This window comes from Salvelinus fontinalis, chromosome 7, assembly GCF_029448725.1.
Source record: "Salvelinus fontinalis isolate EN_2023a chromosome 7, ASM2944872v1, whole genome shotgun sequence".
Classification (NCBI taxonomy): domain Eukaryota; kingdom Metazoa; phylum Chordata; class Actinopteri; order Salmoniformes; family Salmonidae; genus Salvelinus; species Salvelinus fontinalis.
Window position 1 is genome coordinate 6060626 of NC_074671.1, and position 27733 is coordinate 6088358.

The 27733-nt window shown below is 46.9% G+C and overlaps 1 protein-coding gene across 1 annotated transcript in view; it reads right to left on the bottom strand.

Annotated features, from left to right (window-relative positions):
• The window catches only part of LOC129858943 (nuclear receptor coactivator 2-like), a gene marked incomplete in the record, with an annotated part of 197553 nt that overhangs the window by 122935 nt on the left and 46885 nt on the right, over window positions 1-27733 (bottom strand). The window contains 1 exon segment of the mRNA XM_055928189.1: window positions 25983-26063.

Below are 27733 nucleotides of genomic sequence, written 5' to 3' on the forward strand. Positions count from 1 at the left end.
CACTAGGCTACCTGCCGTCCCTACACTCTAACCACTAGGCTACCTGCCGTCCCTACACTCTAACCACTAGGCTACCTGCCCCCCCTACACTCTAACCACTAGGCTACCTGCCGTCCCTACACTCTAACCACTAGGCTACCTGCCGTCCCTACACTCTAACCACTAGGCTACCTGCCGTCCCTACACTCTAACCACTAGGTTACCTGCCGTCCCTACACTCTAACCACTAGGTTACCTGCCGTCCCTACACTCTAACCACTAGGTTACCTGCCGTCCCTACACTCTAACCACTAGGTTACCTGCCGTCCCTACACTCTAACCACTAGGTTACCTGCCGTCCCTACACTCTAACCACTAGGTTACCTGCCGTCCCTACACTCTAACCACTAGGCTACCAGCCTCCTCTACACTCTAACCACTAGGTTACCTGCCGTCCCTACACTCTAACCACTAGGCTACCTGCCACCTCTACACTCTAACCACTAGGTTACCTGCCGTCCCTACACTCTAACCACTAGGCTACCTGCCACCTCTACACTCTAACCACTAGGCTACCTGCCGTCCCAACACTCTAACCACTAGGCTACCTGCCGCCCCTACACTCTAACCACTAGGCGTCCTGCCACCTCTACACTATAACCACTAGGCGTCCTGCCACCTCTACACTCTAACCACTAGGCTACCTGTCGTTCTATACAGAGCTGCTTTAACTCAGCGTCATAATGACACTTTAAGAAATGTTTACATATCTCATATGTATATACTGTATACTACACTAACTATTATTTACTATCTATTGCATCTTAGCCGCTCTGTCACTGCTCATCCATATATTTTTTACTTATATATTCTCATCCCATTCCTTTACTAGATTGTGTGTATTAGGTTTTGTTGTGGAATTGTTAGATATTACCTGTTAGATTCTGCTGCACTGTCTGATCTAGAAGCACAATAATTTCACTACACTCGCATTAACATCTGCTAACCATGTGTATATGACCAACACAATTTGTTTTGACTTGATTTGTGGGTTTTCAAGCACAAAACGACTAATTTTAAGTCCTGCCACATCATCTCTATTGGTATTAGGTCTGGACTTTGACGAGGCCATTCCAAAACTTCAAATGTGTTTCTTTTTAAACATTTTCATGTTGACTTGTTTTCAAAGTCCAGACATAATCCCAATTGAGATGTCGTGGCGGGACATGAAAAGAGCAGTTTATGCTTAAAAACCCACAAATATTGCTGAGTTAAAGCAGTTTCGCATGGAAGAGAGCGGGCCAGAATTCCTCCACAGCGACGTGAGCGACTGATCAACAACTCCAGGAAGTGTTTGGTTGGAGTCATTGCAGCTAAAAGGTGGTACAACCAGTCACTGAGTGTTCAGGAGGCAATTACTTTTTCACACCAGGGCATTGTGGGTGTTGCATAACTTAGTTTATGAAATATAAAATAAGTAATTGTTGTGTTATTTTGTTTTCCGACAATATTAGATAACATTCAGCATCAGAAATACGCAAAAGTAGAGAATATTTGAAACGGGGGAAAAATACTTTTTCACAGCGATGTAAACTGATGTCTCTCCTCTCCATACAATTGTTCAGCCAGCGACCGTAGTCGATTTTCTGGTTCAGTCCTACCAGACAGGTCAGTGAGGTACTAGAGAAGAGGGAGAGAGGGATAGAGAGGAGGTGGGGAGTGCAAGACAGCTAGAGAAAGAGCTAGGGAGAAACAAGTGAGGGAGAGCAACAGCCAGACGACCAGACCGGTGGAGTACAGCGTGTTGTGTTAAACTCTGAGCCACAGCTAACCATGGTAACGACCACAGCACACTGTGTTCTGTTCTCAACCATTACATAAGACTGAACAGAACAGCAGTACTGTAAGATGGCTCAGCTAGCGTTAGCCTAGCGTAGTGCCAGCCAGCACATGTCAAAAGGGAGGAGTTACCCATTGCTCTAGCTAGCGCCAATCTCCCTGCTGGATTGCATTGGCCTACTTAAGCCTAATGACAGCAGGGTCTGTGTTGCAGCAATACGTGAAATCAAAGCAGTGGAGAGGCAGAGATGCAGAGAGAGAGAGAGAGAGAGAGAGAGAGAGAGAGAGAGAAATGCAGAGAGAGAGAGAGCGAGAGAGAGAGAGATGCAGAGAGAGATGCAGAGAGAGAGAGAGAGATGCAGAGAGAGAGAGAGAGAGAGAGAGAGAGAGAGAGAGAGAGAGAGAGAGAGAGAGAGAGAGAGAGAGATGCAGAGAGAGAGAGAGAGATGCAGAGAGAGAGAGAGATGCAGAGAGAGAGAGAGAGAGAGAGAGAGAGAGAGAGAGAGAGAGAGAGATGCAGAGAGAGAGAGAGAGAGAGAGAGAGATGCAGAGAGAGAGAGAGATGCAGAGAGAGAGAGAGAGATGCAGAGAGAGAGAGAGATGCAGAGAGAGAGAGAGAGATGCAGAGAGAGAGAGAGAGATGCAGAGAGATAGAGAGAGGGGGGCAGAGAGAGGCAGAGAGAGAGGGGAATAGAGAAAGAGAGAGAAAACCTGGCTGCCCTCACTCTGCTCCAGGGGAGATGTAGACCTAAGATAATATTTATTTCCCAAAATTATCATTCAGTACAAAGAATTTGAAACTATAAAAAGGTGAAGAAAAAATGTAGTATTTATTGGGTGAAAAAACAAATATGTAACCAAATATCCTGCCACAACCTGAGGGACAGCCAGTGAAAAGTGCAATGTAGTGTCAATAATAATTCCCATTTAGTTTTGTCTTTCATAGCAGGTCATGTGTCTTCTCAGTCAGGTTGAGACTGGTCTACTACTATTGTCTTCCAGGTCATGTGTCTGCTCAGTCAGGTTGAGACTGGTCTACTACTATTGTCTTCCAGGTCATGTGTCTGCTCAGTCAGGTTGAGACTGGTCTACTACTATTGTCTTCCAGGTCATGTGTCTTCTCAGTCAGGTTGAGACTTGTGTCGGCCTGCTTGGTGTCCTTAGTGTTGGCCTGCTTGGTGTTGAACTGCTTAGAGATCTTAGTGTTGGCCTGCTTAGTGTTGGCCTGCTTAGTGTTGGCCTGCTTAGTGTTGGCCTGCTTAGTGTTGGCCTGCTTAGTGTTGGCCTGCTTAGTGTTGGCCTGCTTAGTGTTGGCCTGCTTAGTGTTGGCCTGCTTAGTGTTGAGATGCTTAGTGTTGGCCTGCTTAGTGTTGGCCTGCTTAGTGTTGGCCTGCTTAGTGTTGGCCTGCTTAGTGTTGGCCTGCTTAGTGTTGAGCTGCTTAGTGTTGAGCTGCTTAGTGTTGAGCTGCTTAGTGTTGAGCTGCTTAGTGTTGAGCTGCATAGCGTTGGCCTGCTTAGTGTTGGCCTGCTTAGTGTTGGCCTGCTTAGTGTTGAGATGCTTAGTGTTGAGCTGCTTAGTGTTGGCCTGCTTAGTGTTGAACTGCTTAGTGTTGAGCTGCTTAGTGTTGAGCTGCTTAGTGTTGGCCTGCTTAGTGTTGGCCTGCTTAGTGTTGGCCTGCTTGGTGTTGGCCTGCTAAGTGTTGGCCTGCTTAGTGTTGGCCCGCTAAGTGTTGGCCCGCTAAGTGTTGGCCTGCTAAGTGTTGGCCTGCTTAGTGTTGGCCCGCTAAGTGTTGGCCCGCTAAGTGTTGGCCTGCTAAGTGTTGGCCCGCTTGGTGTTGGCCTGCTTAGAGCTCTTAGTGTTGGCCTGCTAAGTGTTGGCCTGCTTAGTGTTGGCCTGCCAAGAGTTGGCCTGCTAAGTGTTGGCCTGCTAAGTGTTGGCCTGCTAAGTGTTGGCCTGCTAAGTGTTGGCCTGCTTAGTGTTGGCCTGCTTGGTGTTGGCCTGCTTGGTGTTGGCCTGCTTAGAGTTCTTAGTGTTGGCCTGCTTAGTGTTGAGATGCTTGGTGTTGAGATGCTTAGTGTTGGCCTGCATAGTGTTGGCCTGCATAGTGTTGAGCTGCTTAGTGTTGGCCTGCTTAGTGTTGGCTGGCTTAGTGTTGGCCTGCTTAGTGTTGGCCTGCTTAGAGCTCTTAGTGTTGGCCTGCTAAGTGTTGGCCTGCTTAGTGTTGGCCTGCTAAGTGTTGGCCTGCTAAGTGTTGGCCTGCCAAGTGTTGGCCTGCTTGGTGTTGGCCTGCTTAGAGCTCCTAGTGTTGGCCTGCTAAGTGTTGGCCTGCTTAGTGTTGGCCTGCTAAGTGTTGGCCTGCTAAGTGTTGGCCTGCTAAGTGTTGGCCTGCTAAGTGTTGGCCTGCTAAGTGTTGGCCTGCTTAGTGTTGGCCTGCTTAGTGTTGGCCTGCTTAGTGTTGGCCTGCTTAGTGTTGGCCTGCTTAGTGTTGGCCTGCTTGGTGTTGGCCTGCTTAGAGTTCTTAGTGTTGGCCTGCTTAGTGTTGAGATGCTTGGTGTTGGCCTGCATAGTGTTGAGCTGCATAGTGTTGGCCTGCATAGTGTTGAGCTGCTTAGTGTTGAGCTGCTTAGTGTTGAGCTGCTTAGTGTTGAGCTGCTTAGTGTTGAGCTGCTTAGTGTTGAGCTGCTTAGTGTTGAGCTGCTTAGTGTTGAGCTGCTTAGTGTTGGCCTGCTTATTGTTGAGGTGCTTAGTGTTGGCCTGCTAAGTGTTGAGCTGCATAGTGTTGAGCTGCATAGTGTTGAGCTGCATAGTGTTGAGCTGCTTAGTGTTGGCCTGCTTAGTGTTGGCCTGCTTAGTGTTGGCCTGCTTAGTGTTGGCCTGCTTAGTGTTGGCCTGCTTAGTGTTGGCCTGCTTAGTGTTGGCCTGCTTAGTGTTGAGGTGCTTAGTGTTGGCCTGCTTAGTGTTGGCCTGCTTAGTGTTGGCCTGCTTAGTGTTGGCCTGCTTAGTGTTGGCCTGCTTAGTGTTGGCCTGCTTAGTGTTGGCCTGCTTAGTGTTGGCCTGCTTAGTGTTGGCCTGCTTAGTGTTGGCCTGCTTGGTGTTGGCCTGCTTAGAGTTCTTAGTGTTGGCCTGCTTAGTGTTGAGATGCTTGGTGTTGAGATGCTTAGTGTTGGCCTGCATAGTGTTGGCCTGCATAGTGTTGAGCTGCTTAGTGTTGGCCTGCTTAGTGTTGGCCTGCTTAGTGTTGGCCTGCTTAGAGCTCTTAGTGTTGGCCTGCTAAGTGTTGGCCTGCTTAGTGTTGGCCTGCTAAGTGTTGGCCTGCTAAGTGTTGGCCTGCTTGGTGTTGGCCTGCTTAGAGCTCTTAGTGTTGGCCTGCTAAGTGTTGGCCTGCTTAGTGTTGGCCTGCTAAGTGTTGGCCTGCTAAGTGTTGGCCTGCTTAGTGTTGGCCTGCTTAGTGTTGGCCTGCTTAGTGTTGGCCTGCTTGGTGTTGGCCTGCTTGGTGTTGGCCTGCTTAGAGTTCTTAGTGTTGGCCTGCTTAGTGTTGAGATGCTTGGTGTTGGCCTGCATAGTGTTGGCCTGCATAGTGTTGAGCTGCATAGTGTTGGCCTGCATAGTGTTGAGCTGCTTAGTGTTGAGCTGCTTAGTGTTGAGCTGCTTAGTGTTGAGCTGCTTAGTGTTGAGCTGCTTAGTGTTGAGCTGCTTAGTGTTGAGCTGCTTAGTGTTGAGCTGCTTAGTGTTGAGCTGCTTAGTGTTGGCCTGCATAGCTTTGGCCTGCTTAGTGTTGGCCTGCTTAGTGTTGAGGTGCTTAGTGTTGGCCTGCTAAGTGTTGAGCTGCATAGTGTTGAGCTGCATAGTGTTGAGCTGCTTAGTGTTGAGGTGCTTAGTGTTGGCCTGCTTAGTGTTGGCCTGCTTAGTGTTGGCCTGCTTAGTGTTGGCCTGCTTAGTGTTGGCCTGCTTAGTGTTGGCCTGCTTAGTGTTGGCCTGCTTAGTGTTGGCCTGCTTAGTGTTGGCCTGCTTAGTGTTGGCCTGCTTAGTGTTGGCCTGCTTAGTGTTGAGATGCTTAGTGTTGGCCTGCATAGTGTTGGCCTGCTTGGTGTTGAGATGCTTAGTGTCGGCCTGCTTAGTGTCGGCCTGCTTAGTGTCGAGCTGCTTAATGTTGGCCTGCTTAGTGTTGACCTGCTTAGTGTTGAGCTGCTTAGTGTTGAGATGCTTAGTGTCGGCCTGCTTAGTGTCGGCCTGCTTAGTGTCGGCCTGCTAAGTGTTGGCCTGCTAAGTGTTGGCCTGCATAGTGTTGAGCTGCTTAGCGTTGGCCTGCATAGTGTTGGCCTGCATAGTGTTGAGCTGCTAAGTGTTGGCCTGCATAGTGTTGAGCTGCTAAGTGTTGGCCTGCTTAATGTTGGCCTGCTTGGTGTTGAGATGCTTAATGTTGGCCTGCTTAATGTTGGCCTGCTTAATGTTGGCCTGCTTAGTGTTGGCCTGCTTGCAGAATATCCAGTTAGAGCAATTGATTGGTATTCTTACATTAGCTAGGCTGTACATCACTCAAGTCATTTAATGTGATATGTAACATGAGCATCTCCCCACCTCTAAATGACCCTCCATCAGAGTAGTTGCATATGAACCAGCCATAACATTGTCCATCGCAATTACTTTTAACACACAATCTGATTCGCCGAGTCCCTCTCCCAATCAGAGCGAGTCGCTATATTCCCATTGGATCCGATTGGCTGTTACCATCCTTCCCAGCCTGTAGTACATTGAGCTGTTGGATCTTATTGGCTGTTGCCATCCCTACAGCATGTACGTTCTTTGGGCGGTTGGATATGATTGGTTGCCTGGTTCTCATTGACCTTAGCGGGCCCTGTTCAGGCACCGTCTGTGTGTGTGTGTGTGTGTGTGTGACCATCGTAACTTAACGCCACCCTGACAATGACAGCCGGCACATCTCAATGGCACCACACACACACACACACACACACACACACACACACACACACACACACACACACACACACACACACACACACACACACACACACTCTAGTCTCTATACAGGGTCCTATGACATGCCATCTCTAATCCTCCAGTATGCCCTCTGCTCTCTCAGAGGGCTTTCTATTAACAGCAGGACGTATGTCATCGATTCAATTATGTCATCAACGTATGTCATTGACTCAAATCTGATACAGTGATGCATTGTGGATAGCAGAATGATGGCGCCGGAGTCTGCCGTCTTATCGGCTCTTAAACAACCATGCTATTCTGTTTGTTTTTTCTCGTTGTTCATAATAATGTTTTGTACATAGTGTTGCTGCTACCGTCTCTGATGACCCGAAAAGAAACTGGATGAAGAGTTGTTCTTCAATGAGTCAGACGGGAGGGATAGACTACGACAGACACCCGACCAGGCCCAGATCCCCGTGATTCGCTGGAGAAGAAATCGGAGATTTCGCGGAAAGAGATCACGGTGCCTTGTGAAGATCAGGCAACGAGTGGCTAATCTGCCTTTGCCTTCCGTCCTGCTAGCTAACGTTCAATCGCTGGTAAATAAAAAGGGACGAACTGAAAGCCTGTTTATCCTACCAACGGGACATTAAAAACTGTAATATCTTATGTTTCACCGAGTCGTGGCTGAACAACGATATTAAGGAACTCCAGCTGGCGGGTTATTCACTCTATCGGCAGGACAGAACAGCAGCCTCTGGTAAGACACGGGGCGAGGGCTTATGCATTTTGTAAACAACAGCTGGTGCAAGATATCTAAGGAAGTCTCGAGGTTTTGCTCGCCTGAGGTAGAGTATCTCATGATAAACTGTAGACCACACTACCTACCGAGAGAGTTTTCATCTGTATTCTTTGTAGCTGTTTACATACCACCACAGACTGAGGCTGGCACTAAGACAGCATTGAATGAGCTGTATTCCGCCATAAGCAAACAAGAAAACGCTCACCCAGAGGCGGCGCTCCCAGTAGACGTGGGAATTTATTGCAGGGAAACTTAAATATTTTTTACCAAATTTCTATCAGCATGTTAAATGTGCAACCAGCGGGGGGAAAAACAACTCTAGACCACCTTTACTCCATACACGGATGCGTACAAAGCTCTCCCTCGCCCTCCAATTGGCAAATTGGACCATAATTCTATCCTCCTGATTCCTGCTTACAAGCAAAAATTAAAACAGGAAGCACCAGTGACTCGATCAATAAAAAAAGTGGTCAGATGACGCAGATACTAAGCTACAGGACTGTTTTGCTAGCACAGACTGGAATATGTTCCGAGATTCTTCCAATGGCATTGAGGAGTACACCACATCAGTCATTGGCTTTATCAATAAGTGCAGAGGACGTCGTCCCCACTGTGACTGTACGTACATAACCCAACCAGAAACCAAGGATTACAGGCAACATTCACACTGAGCTTTCAAGAAGCAGGACTCTAACACGGAAGCTTATAAGAAATCCCGCTATGCCCTCCCACGAACCATCAAACAGGCAAAGCATCAATACAGGACTAAGATCGAATCGTACTACACCGGCTCCGACGCTCGACGGACGTGGCAGGGCCTGCAAACTACTACAGACTACAAAGGGAAGCACAGCCGAGAGCTGCCCAGTGACACGAGCCTACCAGACGAGCTAAATAACTTGCTCGCGTCGAGGCAAGCAATACTGAACCATGCATGAGAGCATCAACTGTTCCGGACAACTGTTTGATCACGCTCTCAGCAGCCGACGTGAGTAAGACCTTTAAACAGGTCAACCGTCACAAAGACGCAGGGCCAGACGGATTACCAGGACGTGTACTCCGAGCATGCGCTGACCAACTGGCAAGTGACATTTTCAACCTCTCCCTGTCCGAATCTGTAATACCAACATGTTACAAGCAGACCACCACAGTCCCTATGCCAAAGAACACTAAGGTAACCTGCGTAAATGATTACCGACCCATAGCGCTCATGTATTTTGCCATGAAATGCTTTGAAAGGCTGGTCATGGCTCACATCAACACCATTATCCCAGAAACCCTAGACCCACTCCAATTTGCATACCGCACCAACAGATCCACAGATGATGCAATCTCTATTGCACTTCACACGGCCCTTTCACACCTGGACAAAAATAACACTTATGTGAGAATGCTATTCATTGACTGCAGCTCAGCATTCAACACCATAGTACCCTCAAAGCTCATCACTAAGCTTAGGACCCTGGGACTAATCACCTCCCTCTGCAACCGTATCCTGGGCTTCCTGACAGGCCGCCCCCAGGTGGTAAGGGTAGGTAACAACATCTGCCACACTGATCCTCAACATGCTCAGTCCCCTCCTGTACTCCCTGTTCACTCATGACTGCACGGCCAGGCACGACTCCAACACCGTCATTAAGTTTGCTGATGAGAACAGTGATCACCAACAACGGTGAGACAGCCTATAGGGAGGAGGTCAGAGACCTGGCTGTGTGGTGCTAGAATAACAACATCTCCCTCAACGTAATCAAAACAAAGGAGATGATTGTGGTGGACGACAGGAAAAGGAGGACCAGGCATGCCGCCATTCTCATCGACGGGGCTGTAGTGGAGCAGGTTGAGAGCTTCAAGTTCCTTGGCATCCACATCACCAACAAACTAACATTGTCCAAACACACCAAGACAGTCGTGAAGAGGGCACGACAAAAAATATTCCCCCTCAGGAGATTGAAAAGATTTGGCATGGATCCTCAGATACTCAAAAGGTTTTATGGCTGCACCATCGAGAACATTCTGACGAGTTACATCGCTGCCTGGTATAGCAACTGCTCGGCCTCCGACCGCAAGGCACTACAGAGGGTAGTGCGTACGGCCCAGTACAACACTGGGGCCAAGATTCCTGCCATCCAGGACCTCTATACCAGGCGGTGTCAGAGTAAGGCCCTAAAAATTGTCAAAGACTCCAGCCACCCTAGTCATTGACCGCATGGCAAGCGGTACCGGAGCCCCAAGTCTAGGTCCAAGAGGCTCCTAAAATAGCTTCTACCCCCAAGCCATAAGACTCCTGAACAGCTAATCAAATGGCTACCCAGACTATTTGCATTGCCCCCCCCCCCTGCTGCTACTCTCTGTTATTATCTATGCATATATGCATATGCATGTGACAAATAATATTTGATTTGATTTGAATTATTTATAGGCTAAGTCGTGAGAACAGGGTGCAGCCTATTTTATACAGCAGTCATGTCATTGGACAGCACAGTCGTGGCCAAAAAGTTTTGAGAATGACACAAATAGGAATTTTCACAAAGTTTGCTGCTTCAGTGTCTTTAGATATTTTTGTCAGATGTTACTATGGAATACTGAAGTATAATTACAAGCATTTCAGTGTCAAAAGGCTTTTATTGACAATTACATGAAGTTGATACAAAGAGTCAATATTTGCAGTGTTGACCCTTCTTTTTCAAGACCTCTGCAATTCGCCCTGGCATACTGTCAATTAACTTCTGGGACACATCCTGACTGATGGCAGCCCATTCTTGCATAATCAATGCTTGGAGTTTGTCAGAATTTGTGGGTTTTTGTTTGTCCACCCGCCTCTTGAGGATTGACCACCAGTTCTCAATGGGATTAAGTTCTGGGGAGTTTCCTTGCCATGGACCCAAAATATCAATGTTTTGTTCCCCGAGCCACTTAGTTTTCACTTTTGCCTTATGGAAAGGTGCTCCATCATGCTGGAAAAGGCATTATTCGTCACCAAACTGTTCCTGGATGGTTGGGAGAAGTTGCTCTCCGAGGATGTGTTGGTACCATTCTTTATTCATGGCTGTGGCAAAATTAGGCAAAATTGTGAGTGAGCCCACTCCTTTGGCTGAGAAGCAACCTGACACATGAATGGTCTCAGGATGCTTTACTGTTGGCATGACACAGGACTGATGGTAGAGCTCACCTTGTCTTCTCCGGACAAGCTTTTTTCCAGATGCCCCAAACAATCGGAAAGGTGTTTCATCAGAGAAAATGACTTTACCCCAGTCCTCAGCAGTCCAATCCCTGTACCTTTTGCAGAATATCAGTCTGTCCCTGATGTTTTTCCTGGAGAGTAGTGGCTTCTTTGCTGCCATTCTTGACACCAGGCCATCACCCCAAAAGTCATCGCCTCACTGTGCGTGCAGATGCACTCACACCTGCCTGAGCAAGCTCTGTACTGGTGGTGCCCCAATCCCGCAGCTGAATCAACTTTAGGAGATGGTCCTGGCGCTTGCTGGACTTTCTTGGGTGCCCTGAAGCCTTCTTCACAATAATTGATCCACTCTCCTTGAAGTTCTTGATGATCTGATAAATGGTTGATTTAGGTGCAATCTTACTGGCAGCAATATCCTTACCTGTGAAGCCCTTTTTGTGCAAAGCAATGATGACGGCATGTGTTTCCTTGCAGGTAACCATGGCTGACAGAGGAAGAACAATGATTCCAAGCACCACCCTCCTTTTGAAGCTTCCAGTCTGTTATTCGAACTCAATCAGCATGACAGAGTGATGTCCAGCCTTGTCCTCGTCAACACTCACACCTGTGTTAACGAGAGAATCACTGACAGGATGTCAGCTGGTCCTTTTGTGGCAAAGCTGAAATGAAGTGGAAATGTTTTTGGGGGGGATGCAGTTCATTTGCATGGCAAAGAGGGACTTTGCAATTCATCTGATCACTCTTTATAATATTCTGGAGTATATGCAAATTGCCATCATACAAACTGAGGCAGCAGACTTTGTGAAAATTCATATTTGTGTCATTCTCAAAACTTTTGGCCACGACTGCACAACAGTGACATACATATTACATGTGTTTTGGGTGGTGGGCTGAAATTTAAAATTCATTCAACCAAACCACAACACTTTAACCTATAAAATAAAACTACTGTACAGGTCATCTTATGTAACTTAGAGGTTTATTTGATTTCTGATGGTGTTTATAGACTGGGACACACACACACACACACAGTACTGGCTCTGCTCTGAGCACTACTTAGTTTGGCACCATCTAATTAATTTAGCTAAACAGATTTTCTTTTTGCTTTAGCCTGCAGCCCACTTTAAGGAAAAACAGAGAAGATAGAGGCAAAGATAGTGAAAGTAGGCATTAAGGCAGAATGGGACTAATGATCATGTATTGTCTAATGCCTGCTTCTTTGTCGCTGGAATGGGATTGGTGGAAGAGGCTTTGCCATAAATGGTAGCCAGGGAAAAATAAAAAGGGAAGCCCGGGAGAAAGAAAAGGGAAGCCCAGGAGAAAGAAAAGGGAAGCCCAGGAGGAGGAAAAGGGAAGCCCAGGAGGAGGAAAAGGGAAGCCCAGGAGATAAAGGAGAAAGAAAAGGGAAGCCCAGGAGAATGAAAAGGGAAGCCCAGAAGATAAAGGAGAAAGAAAAGGGAAGCCCAGGAGAATGAAAAGGGAAGCCCAGAAGATAAAGGAGAAAGAAAAGGGAAGCCCAGGGGAATGAAAAGGGAAGCCCAGAAGATAAAGGAGAAAGAAAAGGGAAGCCCAGGAGAATGAAAAGGGAAGCCCAGAAGATAAAGGAGAAAGAAAAGGGAAGCCCAGGGGAATGAAAAGGGAAGCCCAGAAGAATGAAAAGGGAAGCCCAGAAGATAAAGGAGAAAGAAAAGGGAAGCCCAGGGGAATGAAAAGGGAAGCCCAGAAGAATGAAAAGGGAAGCCCAGGAGAATGAAAAGGGAAGCCCAGAAGATAAAGGAGAAAGAAAAGGGAAGCCCAGGATAATGAAAAGGGAAGACCAGGAGAATGAAAAGGGAAGCCCGGGAGAATTAAAAGGGAAGCCCAGAAGAATGAAAAGGGAAGCCCAGAAGAATGAAAAGGGAAGCCCAGAAGATAAAGGAGAATGAAAAGGGAAGCCCAGAAGAATGAAAAGGGAAGCCCAGAAGATAAAGGAGAAAGAAAAGGGAAGCCCAGGAGAATGAAAAGGGAAGCCCAGGAGAATGAAAAGGGAAGCCCAGGAGAATGAAAAGGGAAGCCCAGGAGAATGAAAAGGGAAGCCCAGGAGAATGAAAAGGGAAGCCCAGGAGAATGAAAAGGGAAGCCCAGGAGAATGAAAAGGGAAGCCCAGGAGAATGAAAAGGGAAGCCCAGGAGAATGAAAAGGGAAGCCCAGGAGAATGAAAAGGGAAGCCCAGGAGAATGAAAAGGGAAGCCCAGAAGAATGAAAAGGGAAGCCCAGAAGATAAAGGAGAAAGAAAAGGGAAGCCCAGGAGAATGAAAAGGGAAGCCCAGAAGATAAAGGAGAATGAAAAGGGAAGCCCAGGAGATGTTCTGTGGGGTTGTTTGACCCTAGTGGCCGGTTTTGATGTAGTCACCTGACATCCTGGGATCCTGCACAAACGTAGAACGTCGCCGTAACACCACAATTACAAGGAGAGGCATTCTCTCCACTTTTCTCCTCGCCACCACGCTTGACCTTTGGTACAAGGTTCTTAAATGTGGAATGGAGTGTTTGGTTTTCGCCAGACATAACAGAACCCATGTCGTCCAACAGTGGAGGGAGCGTGATGGTTTGGGGACACTTTGCTGCCTCACAACCTGGAAGACTTGTCTTAATAGCAAGAACTAGCGATGCACAATATATCGGCGAGCATATCGGAATCGAACGACATTAGCTAAAACCCTTTACACATACACACTGTCACGAACCGGCTCGAAGCCCGTAACAACAAGGGAGACAACGTGGAGACAAGGACTAACAGAAATATATTTATTAACTGAGGTAACATATATACAATGAACTATGGTGGGTGTGTAGTCAGTAGTCAGTAGTGTAAGTGAGTGGTTGCGTTTATAGATGTGATAACGAGGAATGTTGAAAGGTGCCAAAACAAGCAAACAAACCAGCCATAAAAATGCCACAACCAAAATCCAACAGTGTATCTGCATGGAGAGAGTCTCGTCACTGAATGTTGTTCTGGGATTGATTTGCACTTTTCACACCAAAGTACGTTAATCTCGAGGAGACAGAACGCATCTCCTTCCTGAGCGGTATGACGGCTGTGTGGTCCCATGGTGTTTATACTTGCGTACTATTGTTTGTACAGATGAACGTGGTACCTTCAGGAGCTTGGAAATTGTTCACAAGGATAAACCAACTTGTGGAGGTCTACAATTGTTTTTCTGAGGTCTTGGCTTATTTCTTTTGATTTTCCCATGATGTCAAGCAAAGAGGCACAGAGTTTGAAGGTAGGCCTTGAAATACATCCACAGGTACACCTCGAATTGATTCAAATGATGGCAATTAGCCTATCAGAAGCTTCTAAAGCCATGACATCATTTTCTGGAATTTTCCAAGCTGTTTCAAGGCACAGTCAACTTAGTGTATGTAAACTTCTGACCCACTGGAATTGTGATACAGTGAATTATAAGTGAAATAAGCCGTCTGTAAACAGTTGATGGAAATATTACTTGTGTCATGCACAAAGTAGATGTACTAACCGACTTGCTAAAACTATAGTTTGTTCACAAGAAATGTGTGGAGTGGTTGAAAAACAAGTTTTAATGACTCCAACCTAAGTGTATGTAAACTTCCGACGTCAACTGTAGGATACGTCACACTTCAGAATAATAACCATTCAGTCAACATATATAGGATCCACTACACCGCTACAGAATAATAAGTAAACTGAGAAGCACACAGAGAAATATGTCACAGTCACACAATCAGTCAGACAGGCACTTCAGAAGTTCTGAAAATCAATTGACTGAGTGGCATGCTGCTCTGGAGTGAAGTGGTTGGACGTGTCGGTAGCTAGGTAGGTATGTGTGTGGCCTGCTCAGAATTCAGGGACAACTCTAGAACTCTCCTAAAGAGCACATACAGGGACAACTCTAGAACTCTCCTAAAGAGCACATACAGGGACAACTCTAGAACTCTCCTAAAGAGCACATACAGGGACAACTCTAGAACTCTGCTAAAGAACACATACAGGGACAACTCTAGAACTCTCCTAAGAACACATACAGGGACAACTCTAGAACTCTCCTAAAGAGCACATACAGGGACAACTCTAGAACTCTGCTAAAGAACACATACAGGGACAACTCTAGAACTCTGCTAAGAACACATACAGGGACAACTCTAGAACTCTGCTAAGAACACATACAGGGACAACTCTAGAACTCTCCTAAAGAACATATACAGGGACAACTCTAGAACTCTCCTAAGAACACATACAGGGACAACTCTAGAACTCTCCTAAGAACACATACAGGGACAACTCTAGAACTCTCCTAAGAACACATTCAGGGACAACTCTAGAACTCTCCTAAGAACACATACAGGGACAACTCTAGAACTCTGCTAAGAACACATACAGGGACAACTCTAGAACTCTCCTAAAGAACATATACAGGGACAACTCTAGAACTCTGCTAAGAACTCATACAGGGACAACTCTAGAACTCTCCTAAAGAGCACATACAGGGACAACTCTAGAACTCTGCTAAAGAACACATACAGGGACAACTCTAGAACTCTCCTAAAGAGCACATACAGGGACAACTCTAGAACTATCCTAAAGAACACATACAGGGAGAACTCTAGAACTCTCCTAAGAACACATACAGGGACAACTCTAGAACTCTGCTAAGAACACATACAGGGACAACTCTAGAACTCTGCTAAGAACACATACAGGGACAACTCTAGAATTCTCCTAAGAACACATACAGGGAGAACTCTAGAACTCTGCTAAAGAACACATACAGGGACAACTCTAGAACTCTGCTAAGAACACATACAGGGACAACTCTAGAACTATCCTAAAGAACACATACAGGGAGAACTCTAGAACTCTCCTAAGAACACATACAGGAACAACTCTAGAACTCTGCTAAAGAACACATACAGGGACAACTCTAGAACTCTCCTGAAGAACACATACAGGGACAACTCTAGAACTCTCCTAAAGAACACATACAGGGACAACTCTAGAACTCTGCTAAGAACTCATACAGGGACAACTATAGAACTCTCCTAAAGAACACATACAGGGACAACTCTAGAACTCTCCTAAGAACACATACAGGGACAACTCTAGAACTCTCCTAAGAACACATACAGGGACAACTCTAGAACTCTGCTAAAGAACACATACAGGGACAACTCTAGAACTCTGCTAAGAACACATACAGGGACAACTCTAGAACTCTCATAATGAACTCATACAGGGACAACTCTAGAACTCTGCTAAGAACTCATACAGGGACAACTCTAGAACCCAAGTGAGAGTGGTTGTTCAACAGGGGAAATCCTGTTGAACAACACACACTGGTTTTAAAGTAGCACACCATTAAAACACTGGATCCTTAATAATCATGTTTGACCATTTCTAACCAGTTGCCATAACAACATAGAGAGACAGTGCTTTGAGGGTGGGGGGGGGGGGGGGGGTCTGTTGTGATGAACGAGTGGTGTGTGTGTGTGTGTGTGTGTGTGTGTGTGTGTGTGTGTGTGTGTGTGTGTGTGTGTGTGTGTGTGTGTTGTGACGACCCTCCCACTCTGTCTGCCGTATTATTTCTCTTTGCTCTTGTTCTCCTCTTAGGACGTCGGTGGGCGGAACCGGGAGGGTCGTCAGCGAAATGGGACACCCCTGGGCTCAGGTGTGTCCCGGGATAAATACACCTCTGCCCCATTCAGTGACGAGACTCTCTCCATGCAGATACACTGTTGGATTTTGGTTGTGGCATTTTTGTGGCTGGTTTGTTTGCTTGTTTTGGCACCTTTCAACATTCCTCGTTATCACATCTATACACGCAACCACTCACTTACACTACTGACTACTGACTACACACCCACCATAGTTCATTGTATATATGTTACCTCAGTTAATAAATATATTTCTGTTAGTCCTTGTCTCCACGTTGTCTCCCTTGTTGTTACGGGCTTCGAGCCGGTTCGTGACAGTGTGTATGTGTAAGCGCTCTTCAAAACACTGAATCACCCATTTCAGTCATATTACAACACACAAAACCGCCTCTCACTGCCAGACAGTCCAAAATGGCACCCTATTCCCTATAAAGTACACTACTTTAGACTAGGTCCCATAGCGAATAGGGTGCCTTTGGTAGACTATGGCTTTGTCTCAAGTCTGCCAAGGGGGCATGTGCCAGCGTAGCATGCCTATAATCATGTGGGTTAGTGGGCTTAGGTCTACAGAGACACACCCAGTGCTTATGGGGCTCCACTAGCCTGCACGGGCCATGACTGTGCAATCATCTACATGGAATATCAAAAAAACACTAGTTAGAGAGTTAGAAGGGGACGCATTGGAAGTCTTAGTCTACTGTAATAAGAGCCTAGAAACATTGGCTTCGGCCCTATGGGCCCTGGTCAAAAGTAGTGCCCTAAAATGTGTTCCCAATTGGGACGTGTCCCTCTACACTGTAGAAGAATATTTGCAGCCATGTCACAATGACCCCGATTGGCTTCTTCTGCTCCATATGGGGAGTCAGTACGGAGGGAGGAATTCTCTGTTAGGACGTGGGGGAATTGCATCATGGGGCATTTATTTTCACGGAGCGAGATCTGTCACGGGGGTTAGCAGGGCCTCTCTCTCGTTTTCGCGTATGGAGACATCGGTGCTGGAGATAATGAATATGAGGTTGAAAATTAGCAGAACTAACCTTTAACTCTGTATTTTTATGTTATTTTATTATTTTACCCCCCTTTCTCCCCAATTTCATGGTATCCAATTGTTAGTAGTTACTATCTTGTCTCATCACTACAACTCCCGTACGGGCTCGGGAGAGACGAAGGTCGAAAGCCATGCGTCCTCCGAAACACAACCCAACCAAGCCGTACTGCTTCTTAACACAGCGCGCCTCCAACCCGAAAGCCAGCCGCACCAATGTGTCGGAGGAAACACCGTGCACCTGGCGACCTGGTTAGCGCGCACTGCGCCCAGCCCGCCACAGGTGTCGCTAGTGCGCGATGAGACAAGGATATTCCTTCCGGACCAAACCCTCCCTAACCCGGACGACGCTAGGCCAATTGTGCGTCGCCCCACGGACCTCCCCGTTGCGGCCGGCTGCGACAGAGCCTGGGCGCGAACTCAGAGTCTCTGGTGGCACAGCTAAGCACTGCGATGCAGTGCCCTAGACGACTGCGCAACCCGGGAGGCCTTACCCTTTATCTCTGGATCACTAATGGCCCCCTATACTATACAGTGCCTTCGGAAAGTATTCAGACCCCTTGACTTTTTACACATTTTCTTTTATCGTTACAGCAACTAATATACACACAATACCCCAAAATGACAAAGCGGAAGCAGGCTTTTTGAAATTGACGTAAGTATTCAGACCCTTTGAAATTAGACTCGAAATTGAGCTCAGGTGCATCCTGTTTCCATTGATCATCCTTGAGATGTTTCTACAAATTGATTGGAGTCCACCTGTGGTAAATTCAACTGATTGGACATGATTTGGAAAGGCACACACCTGTCTATATAAGGTCCCACAGTTGACAGTGCATGTCAGAGCAAAAACAAAGCCATGGGGTTGAAGGAATTGTCCGTAGAGCTCCGAGAGAGGATTGTGTCGAGGCACAGATCTGGGGAAAGGAACCTAAACAGTTCTGCAGTATTGAAGGTCCCCAAGAACACAATGGCCTCCATCATTCTTAAATGGAAGAAGTTTGGAACCACCAAGACTCTTCCTAGAGCTGGCCGCCCCGGCCAAATTGAGCAATCTGGGGAGAAGGACCTTGGTCAGGGAGGTGACCAAGAACCAGATGGTAAGTCTGAAAGAGCTCTAGAGGTCCTCTGTGGAGATGGGAGAACCTTCCAGAAGGACAACCATCTCTGCAGCACTCCACTAATCAGGCCTTTATGGTAGAGTGGCCAGATGGAAGCCACTCCTCAGTAAAAGTTACATGACAGCCCGCTTGGAGTTTGCCAAAAGGCACCTAATAGACTCTCAGACCATGAGAAACAAGATTGTCTGGTCTGATGAAAGCAAGAGTCACATCTGGAGGAAACCTGGCACCATCCCTACGATGAAGCACGGTGGCGGCAACATCATGCTGTGGGGATGTTTTTCAGCGGCAGGAAGACTACTCAGAATCGAGGGAAAAATGAACGGAGCAAAGTACAGAGAGATCCTTGATGAAAACCTGCTCCAGAGCGCTCAGGACCTCAGACTGGGGCGAAGGTTCACCTTCCAACAGGACAACGACCCTAAGCACACAGCCAAGACAACGTAGGAGTGGCTTCGGGAAAAGTCTCTGACTGTCCTTGAGTGGCCCAACCAGAGCCCGGACTTGAACCGGATCAAACATCTCTGGAGAGACCTGAAAATAGCTGTGCAGCGACACTCCCCATCCAACCTGACAGAGCTTGAGAGGATCTGCAGAGAAGAAAATGGGAGAAACTCCCCAAATACAGGTGAGCCAAGCTTGTAGCGTCATACCCAAGAAGACTCGAGGCTGTAATCACTACCAAAGGTGCTTCAACAAAGTACTGAGTAAAGGGTCTGAATACTTACGTAAATGTGATATTTCAGTTCTGAATTTTTTTTAAATGAGCAAATAATTATAAAACCCTGTTTTTGCTTTGTCATTATGGGGTATTGTATGTAGATTGATCAGGGGGCAAAAATATTTAATCAATTTTAGAATAAGTCTGTAACGTAACAAAATGTGGGAAAAAAATCAAGGGGTCTGAATTCTTTCAGAAGGCACTGTATAGTGCGCAGCTTTTGACCAGGGCCTACACAGTTCCATTTGATTTACAGCATTGACCCGGGCCCATAGGATGCCATTTGAAATGCAGCATTGACCAGGGCCCATAGGATGCCATTTGAAATGCAGCATTGACCAGGGCTCATAGGATGCCATTTGAAATGCAGCATTGACCAGGGCTCATAGGATGCCATTTGAAATGCAGCATTGACCAGGGCTCATTTGGCAAAAAAAAATCGGACCATAATTCAAACCTCCTGATTCTTGCTTACAAGCGAAAACTAAAGCAGGAAGTACCAGCTACTCGCTCAATACAGAAGTGATCAGATGACGCGGGATGCTACAGGACTGTGTGAATGGAAGGAGTGAGGGGGGGAGATGACGAGAGAGACCTGGGAGAAAGAAAACATTTGATAAATGGCATTGTTGTTTTCCCTACCGGTCTCTCTGATCCTATCTTCTCACAAAGCATTAACGCTAAAGAAAGAGAGAAAGAGAGAAAGAGAGAAAGAGAGAAAGAGAGAGAGAGAGAGAGAGAGAGAGAGAGAGAGAGAGAGAGAGAGAGAGAGAGAGAGAGAGAGAGAGAGAGAGAGAGAGAGAGAGAGAGAGAGAGAGAGAGAGAGAGAGAGAGAGAGAGAGAGAGAGAGAGAGAGAGAGAGAGAGAGAGAGAGAGAGAGAGAGAGAGAGAGAGAATACAAGGGGGACAGCAACATTTATTTACTCTCATTACCAAGCACCTCTCCAAAACAATCCAGTCACCCGTTCATCTGAAGCACAGAGCAGAGAGAGGCAATGTCTTCATAACAATCAGATTAGAGGTAAGAGGTTAAATATCTAAATCGAACGTTTACGTAATAAATTGACTTCCGTCCTTTCTGTCAGTGTCTGATATAATAGAAACATATGTGGGTTACGGTATGTAACCGTGGTTCTCTGAAGGAGACGTCTCACTATAGGACACGCCCTCTTTTTTTTTGCGGGGTTATTGGTCGAAGCCTTATTCAAATTCACGCCTAACAGGCCAAATCAGAGCATTGTAGGTGAACGCCCCACAAGTCTATATAACACCCTGCACCGCTCTGGGTTCCTCATTCTATGAACTACCTCTTTACACGAGTCATGCAAGAGGATCAATCTGGTGAGATGTCTCCCTCATCTCCTTCAGAGAACCGACTCGGTTCGACATCGCACTGTGGGGACACTTACAAAACGCCTTGATTGGCCAATAGCCCGTTTTCTGAGAAGCCTGCTGTGGTACATAGTAATATAACTCCTCCATTCTACTCACTATACCTACACATGGATTTAGTAGTAGTTCTCTACACTCGCATTAACATCTGCTAACAATGTGCATGTGACAAATAGACATTTGATTTGATGTGGTAGTGGTGGAGTAGGGGCCTGAGGGCACACAGTGTGTTGTGAAATCTGTCAATGTATTGTAATGTTTTTAAAATTGTATAAAATGCCTTCATTTTGTTGAACCCCAGGAAGAGTAGCTGCTGCTTTGGCAGCAGCCAATGGGGATCCATAATAAACCCCAGGAAGAGTAGCTGCTGCTTTGGCAGCAGCCAATGGGGATCCATAATAAACCCCAGGAAGAGTAGCTGATGCTTTGGTAGCAGCCAATGGGGATCCATAATAAATAAATAATCTCCAGCACCAAGGACTGTGTGCACCAGGGAGGGCACAGCAACATCCAGGCATTACGAAGCCCAAGTAGCCGCCGAACAAGTTCACCGTACGCCCTTCGTGGACTGCCCCCATCCCTGTAGTGATGCAACACGTCACTACTCTGCGCGTGAAGACTCTCCCAGTCGGGAAGTCTCGCGTCAAGAGAGATGGGTCTCTCCAGCATTGGAAGTGCCAATAGACAGAGAGAAGTGGCTCCCGAGTGGCTCAGCGGTCTAAGGCACTGCATCTCAGTGCAAGAGGCATCACTACAGTCCCTGGTTTCGATTTCAGGCTGCATCACAACTGGCCATGATTGGGAGTCCCATAGGGCGGCGCACAATTGGTCCAGTGTCGTCCGGGATTGGCCGGTGTAGGACGTCATTGTAAATAAGAATTTGTTCTTAACTGACTTGCCTAGTCAAATAAAGGTTACATTTGAAAAAACAACAATATTAATTAAGAAGTGTGTACCTGTGCCAGTAGAGAGACGGGTCCAAGCGGAGTGAGGTCACCTAACACTGGAAGTCTCTCATGAGGAGGAGACCAAGCAGAACTACCACAATCATGGAGACCATGAGCCCAAGAAGCCCCGGACACATCCAGTACGTGACTGATGTTGCTTTAGGCCTGATTTATCCTGAAGCCTAGAGCGGGCAGGTGATTTATCCTGAAGCCTAGAGCGGGCAGGTGATTTATCCTGAAGCCTAGAGCGGGCAGGTGATTTATCCTGAAGCCTAGAGCGGGCAGGTGATTTATCCTGAAGCCTAGAGCGGGCAGGTGATTTATCCTGAAGCCTAGAGCGGGCAGGTGATTTATCCTGAAGCCTAGAGCGGGCAGGTGATTTATCCTGAAGCCTAGAGCGGGCAGGTGATTTATCCTGAAGCCTAGAGCGGGCAGGTGATTTATCCTGAAGCCTAGAGCGGGCAGGTGATTTATCCTGAAGCCTAGAGCGGGCAGGTGATTTATCCTGAAGCCTAGAGCGGGCAGGTGATTTATCCTGAAGCCTAGAGCGGGCAGGTGATTTATCCTGAAGCCTAGAGTGGGCAGGTGATTTATCCTGAAGCCTAGAGCGGGCAGGTGGTTTATCCTGAAACCTAGAACGGGCAGGTGATTTATCCTGAAGCCTAGAGTGGGCAGGTGATTTATCCTGAAGCCTAGAGCGGGCAGGTGGTTTATCCTGAAGCCTAGAGCGGGCAGGTGATTTATCCTGAAGCCTAGAGCGGGCAGGTGATTTATCCTGAAGCCTAGAGCGGACAGGTGATTTATCCTGAAGCCTAGAGCGGGCAGGTGATTTATCCTGAAGCCTAGAGCGGGCAGGTGATTTATCCTGAAGCCTAGAGCGGGCAGGTGATTTATCCTGAAGCCTAGAGCGGGCAGGTGATTTATCCTGAAGCCTAGAGCGGGCAGGTGATTTATCCTGAAGCCTAGAGCGGGCAGGTGATTTATCCTGAAGCCTAGAGTGGGCAGGTGATTTATCCTGAAGCCTAGAGTGGGCAGGTGATTTATCCTGAAGCCTAGAGCGGGCAGGTGGTTTATCCTGAAACCTAGAACGGGCAGGTGATTTATCCTGAAGCCTAGAGTGGGCAGGTGATTTATCCTGAAGCGGGCAGGTGATTTATCCTGAAGCCTAGAGCGGACAGGTGATTTATTCTGAAGCCTAGAACGGGCAGGTGATTTATCCTGAAGCCTAGAGTGGGCAGGTGGTTTATCCTGAAGCCTAGAGCGGGCAGGTGATTTATCCTGAAGCCTAGAGCGGGCAGGTGATTTATCCTGAAGCCTAGAGCGGGCAGGTGATTTATCCTGAAGCCTAGAACGGGCAGGTGATTTATCCTGAAGCCTAGAACGGGCAGGTGATTTATCCTGAAGCCTAGAGTGGGCAGGTGGTTTATCCTGAAGCCTAGAGTGGGCAGGTGGTTTATCCTGAAGCCTAGAACGGGCAGGTGATTCACCCTGAAGCCTAGAGCGGGCAGGTGATTTACCCTGAAGCCTAGAGCGGACAGGTGATTTATTCTGAAGCCTAGAACGGGCAGGTGATTTATCCTGAAGCCTAGAGTGGGCAGGTGGTTTATCCTGAAGCCTAGAGCGGGCAGGTGATTTATCCTGAAGCCTAGAGCGGGCAGGTGATTTATCCTGAAGCCTAGAGCGGGCAGGTGATTTATCCTGAAGCCTAGAACGGGCAGGTGATTTATCCTGAAGCCTAGAACGGGCAGGTGATTTATCCTGAAGCCTAGAGCGGACAGGTGATTTATCCTGAAGCCTAGAACGGGCAGGTGATTTATCCTGAAGCCTAGAACGGGCAGGTGATTTATCCTGAAGCCTAGAACGGGCAGGTGATTTATCCTGAAGCCTAGAGCGGACAGGTGATTTATCCTGAAGCCTAGAACGGGCAGGTGATTTATCCTGAAGCCTAGAGTGGGCAGGTGGTTTATCCTGAAGCCTAGAGTGGGCAGGTGGTTTATCCTGAAGCCTAGAACGGGCAGGTGATTCACCCTGAAGCCTAGAGCGGGCAGGTGATTTACCCTGAAGCCTAGAGCGGGCAGGTGGTTTATCCTGAAGCCTAGAACGGGCAGGTGATTTATCCTGAAGCCTAGAACGGGCAGGTGATTTATCCTGAAGCGTAGACTGGGTAGGTGCGACAACAGCTGGCCTGTGTGCTCCGCCGCCTGAGATCGAGTGTCCACGCAGATCAACCAGCCGTAGCGTGAGCCATAGCGTGAGATACCAAGTGCTGACTCGGTGTGTAAACCAACTAACTTGAGGTACAATGAACTGCTCAGTTATCCTTCTTCACAGGGGAATGTAAAAGGAATGGTGCTTCAAATGGTGGGATAACACACTGAAGAATGAACAGCTCGTGCTAGTCACACAAACCAAATGGGTGTTTATGCCATTAACCCACTAACGTAAACTCACCCCATTCCGTACAAATGCTAGAGCTACTGCATCTTTACTGTACCGTTACCATGCTAGCTAGCTAACGTAAACTCACCCCATTCCGTACAAATGCTAGAGCTACTGCATCTTTACTGTACCGTTACTATGCTAGCTAGCTAACGTAAACTCACCCCATTCCGTACAAATGCTAGAGCTACTGCATCTTTACCTGGGGTGTGAACTAGGTTTCTATTCAAGTGTTGATCGACATGGTAATGGCTCCATAGTATTGGAGAAAAGTTGAAAAAAACGGACCCTCCGTTACATCGTGACGTGTCATGTCGTAACGTACAGCACGCATAAAGCAACTATTTCTGTCTTACAATCTCTCTCCACCAGGTATAGCACTTCCCTCATCATTTAAAATCAAGAAATGGACAGTGACGGGGATAAGGGGGGATACCTAGTCATTTTTTGCGTCATCATTGCATGCGATCATCATTCTCAAAGCCGCTGTTTACTTCTAAGTCACTTTAGCACCGCCCTAAAAACCTGATTCAAATTCGACACAAACCTTCAAATAGGTATGTAATGACACGTTATATAAACTCTTTATAGTGTTTTATTTACATTTTAGAGGCGATAAGGTGATAAGTTGGACAGATCGAGTGAAAAAAAGCAATTTTCCCACACAACATCTCTCCTTCTCACTATCACGCATTAGTTTCGCTTCCCCACCCGCCATTTTTAAAAAGACCCGACGGGGCTCATTGCCTGCTTGAATTATGCAGAAACGGGCAGCGTTTAGGTCATGTAATTGATAATGTTGGAAAGGGGAGAAATTGTGCTTTACAATGATATTGAAATTACAGTTGATCTGGAAGTATTACGTTTTTTGGGGCGCTAAAACATGGGCAATTGTACGGACCAAGGCGATGTACGAGTTTACGTGAGTTTACGTAACTAGCCAAGACACTCAAAAGTTCAGCTAGCTAACCCCAAACGATGGGAGCCGACGGAGAGCTAGAGACCCCGTGTAGAAGTAGCTCAAATGTGTGTGGAATCTGATATTAGCGGGATGCTAAAGCAGTGGAGCTAGCTAGCTAACAATGGCAAATGTGTGTAGGGCAGGCAAAGAGGTGTACTGTAGCTACCTGACAACAAATAGCGTGGCTAACAAGCTAACTTCACTCTGTAAAGTGAAGCTGAAGTCAGCAGAATTCCTGAAAATATAAAATAAGCCACTCAATGCTCCGTGGCGCGATGGTTAACCCACACCGAAAGGAGCAGGTGAAGTGAGGGCTAGTTTCACTGAAGAAAGCTGCTTAACGGGCCAAGTAACCAAATAGACTCGTGAAGAATGAGGAAAGCAGAGCAGGGTGATATATAGACACACGGGGGGAGTGGTGATTACATCCATAAAGCTCTGATTTGCCTGTTAGGCATGAGTGAATAAGGCTTCAACCAATGAGTGAATAAGGCTTCAACCAATGAGTGAATAAGGCTTCAACCAATGAGTGAATAAGGCTTCAACCAATGACCCCGCAAAAGAGGGCGTGTCCCATAGTGAGATGTCGAACCGACTCGACTGAAAGAGAACACGTACACGACAGAAGTGTGTGAGACAGAGCAGTTAACGGCCAGTCATTTTGTACAAGGTTAAGACTGCCAGTAAACACATAAGTAAAAAATAGGACACTGTGCATCCCAGGATTCTTCAAGGGAATATGTGTGTGTCTCGGTGTGTGTGTGTGTGTGTGTGTCTCGGTGTGTGTGTGTGTGTGTGTGTGTGTGTGTGTGTGTGTGTGTGTGTGTGTGTGTGTGTGTGTGTGTGTGTGTGTGTGTGTGTGTGTCACGTTGTATGTCTGCGCGTGTGTGTGCATGTTTTCCGCTGTGTGTGCGCGTGTGTGCGTGTCTCAGTGTGTGTATGTCACCTCGGTTCTAGACCAGACTCCAGTCAGCTCTTCAGGGCATCATGGCTGCTGGGAGGGCAACCCTTCATCCACCTCTTCTACCTAGTGACCAGACAGGAAGACACACTGTTAGGTCGGGGTTACACACACACACACACACACACACACACACACACACACACACACACACACACACACACACACACACACACACACACACACACACACACACACACACGCTTCTTGACTTGTGTTAACACTGGTAAATCAAGTCAATTGAGAAACTCTAAAGATTTGACAAAAGGGAAGGAACAGCTGACGAGACACAGCTTTCGACACCACTGATAATTTGGTGACTGTCAGAAAGCCATTATCTAATCAAACTGTAGACTACTTGAACCACTCAAACAGCCTCAGCTGAATGAATCATCCATCTCATCTCCCCCCGGCAAGAAACACGCAGTCACGGTTTCACATCATGGTAGTTTTGACTTGAAATACAGGTTCATTAGGTTGATAGAGAACACTGAGGGACAGTTAAATGCTCTTAAACCCTCAGCAGAACACTGACAGTTAAATGCTCTTAAACCCTCAGCAGAACACTGACAGTTAAATGCTCTTAAACCCTCAGCAGAACACTGACAGTTAAATGCTCTTAAACCTTCAGCAGAACACTGACAGTTAAATGCTCTTAAACCCTCGGCAGAACACTGACAGTTAAATGCTCTTAAACCCTCAGCAGAACACTGAGGGACAGTTAAATGCTCTTAAACCCTCAGCAGAACACTGAGGGACAGTTAAATGCTCTTAAACCCTCAGCAGAACACTGACAGTTAAATGCTCTTAAACCCTCAGCAGAACACTGAGGGACAGTTAAATGCTCTTAAACCCTCAGCAGAACACTGAGGGACAGTTAAATGCTCTTAAACCCTCAGCAGAACACTGAGGGACAGTTAAATGCTCTTAAACCCTCAGCAGAACACTGACAGTTAAATGCTCTTAAACCCTCGGCAGAACACTGAGGGACAGTTAAATGCTCTTAAACCCTCGGCAGAACACTGACAGTTAAATGCTCTTAAACCCTCGGCAGAACACTGACAGTTAAATGCTCTTAAACCCTCAGCAGAACACTGACAGTTAAATGCTCTTAAACCCTCAGCAGAACACTGACAGTTAAATGCTCTTAAACCCTCAGCAGAACACTGACAGTTAAATGCTCTTAAACCCTCAGCAGAACACTGACAGTTAAATGCTCTTAAACTCTCAGCAGAACACTGACAGTTAAATGCTCTTAAACCCTCGGCAGAACACTGACAGTTAAATGCTCTTAAACCTTCAGCAGAACACTGACAGTTAAATGCTCTTAAACCTTCAGCAGAACACTGACAGTTAAATGCTCTTAAACATAATGAATCAGTTTGTGATAAATATAATGAATCAGTTTGTCACATAAGATCTAAGGTTTAGGCTCAGTCAGTCCTGGCAGCCCTGTCTCTCTGTCTGTCTGTGTCTGTGTCTGTGTCTGTGTCTGTGTCTGTGTCTGTGTGTGTGTGTGTGTGTGTGTGTCTGTGTCTGTGTCTGTGTCTGTGTCTGTGTCTGTGTCTGTGTCTGTGTCTGTGTCTGTGTCTGTGTCTGTGTCTGTGTCTGTGTCTGTGTGTCAGTCCTGGCAGCCGTGTGTGTGGTTGAGATTACATCAGGTGTTAAACACACTTCTGTATCCCAGTGTAAGAATATGTCAAGATAAATACACAGAGGACTAAAGGTCAAGAGGG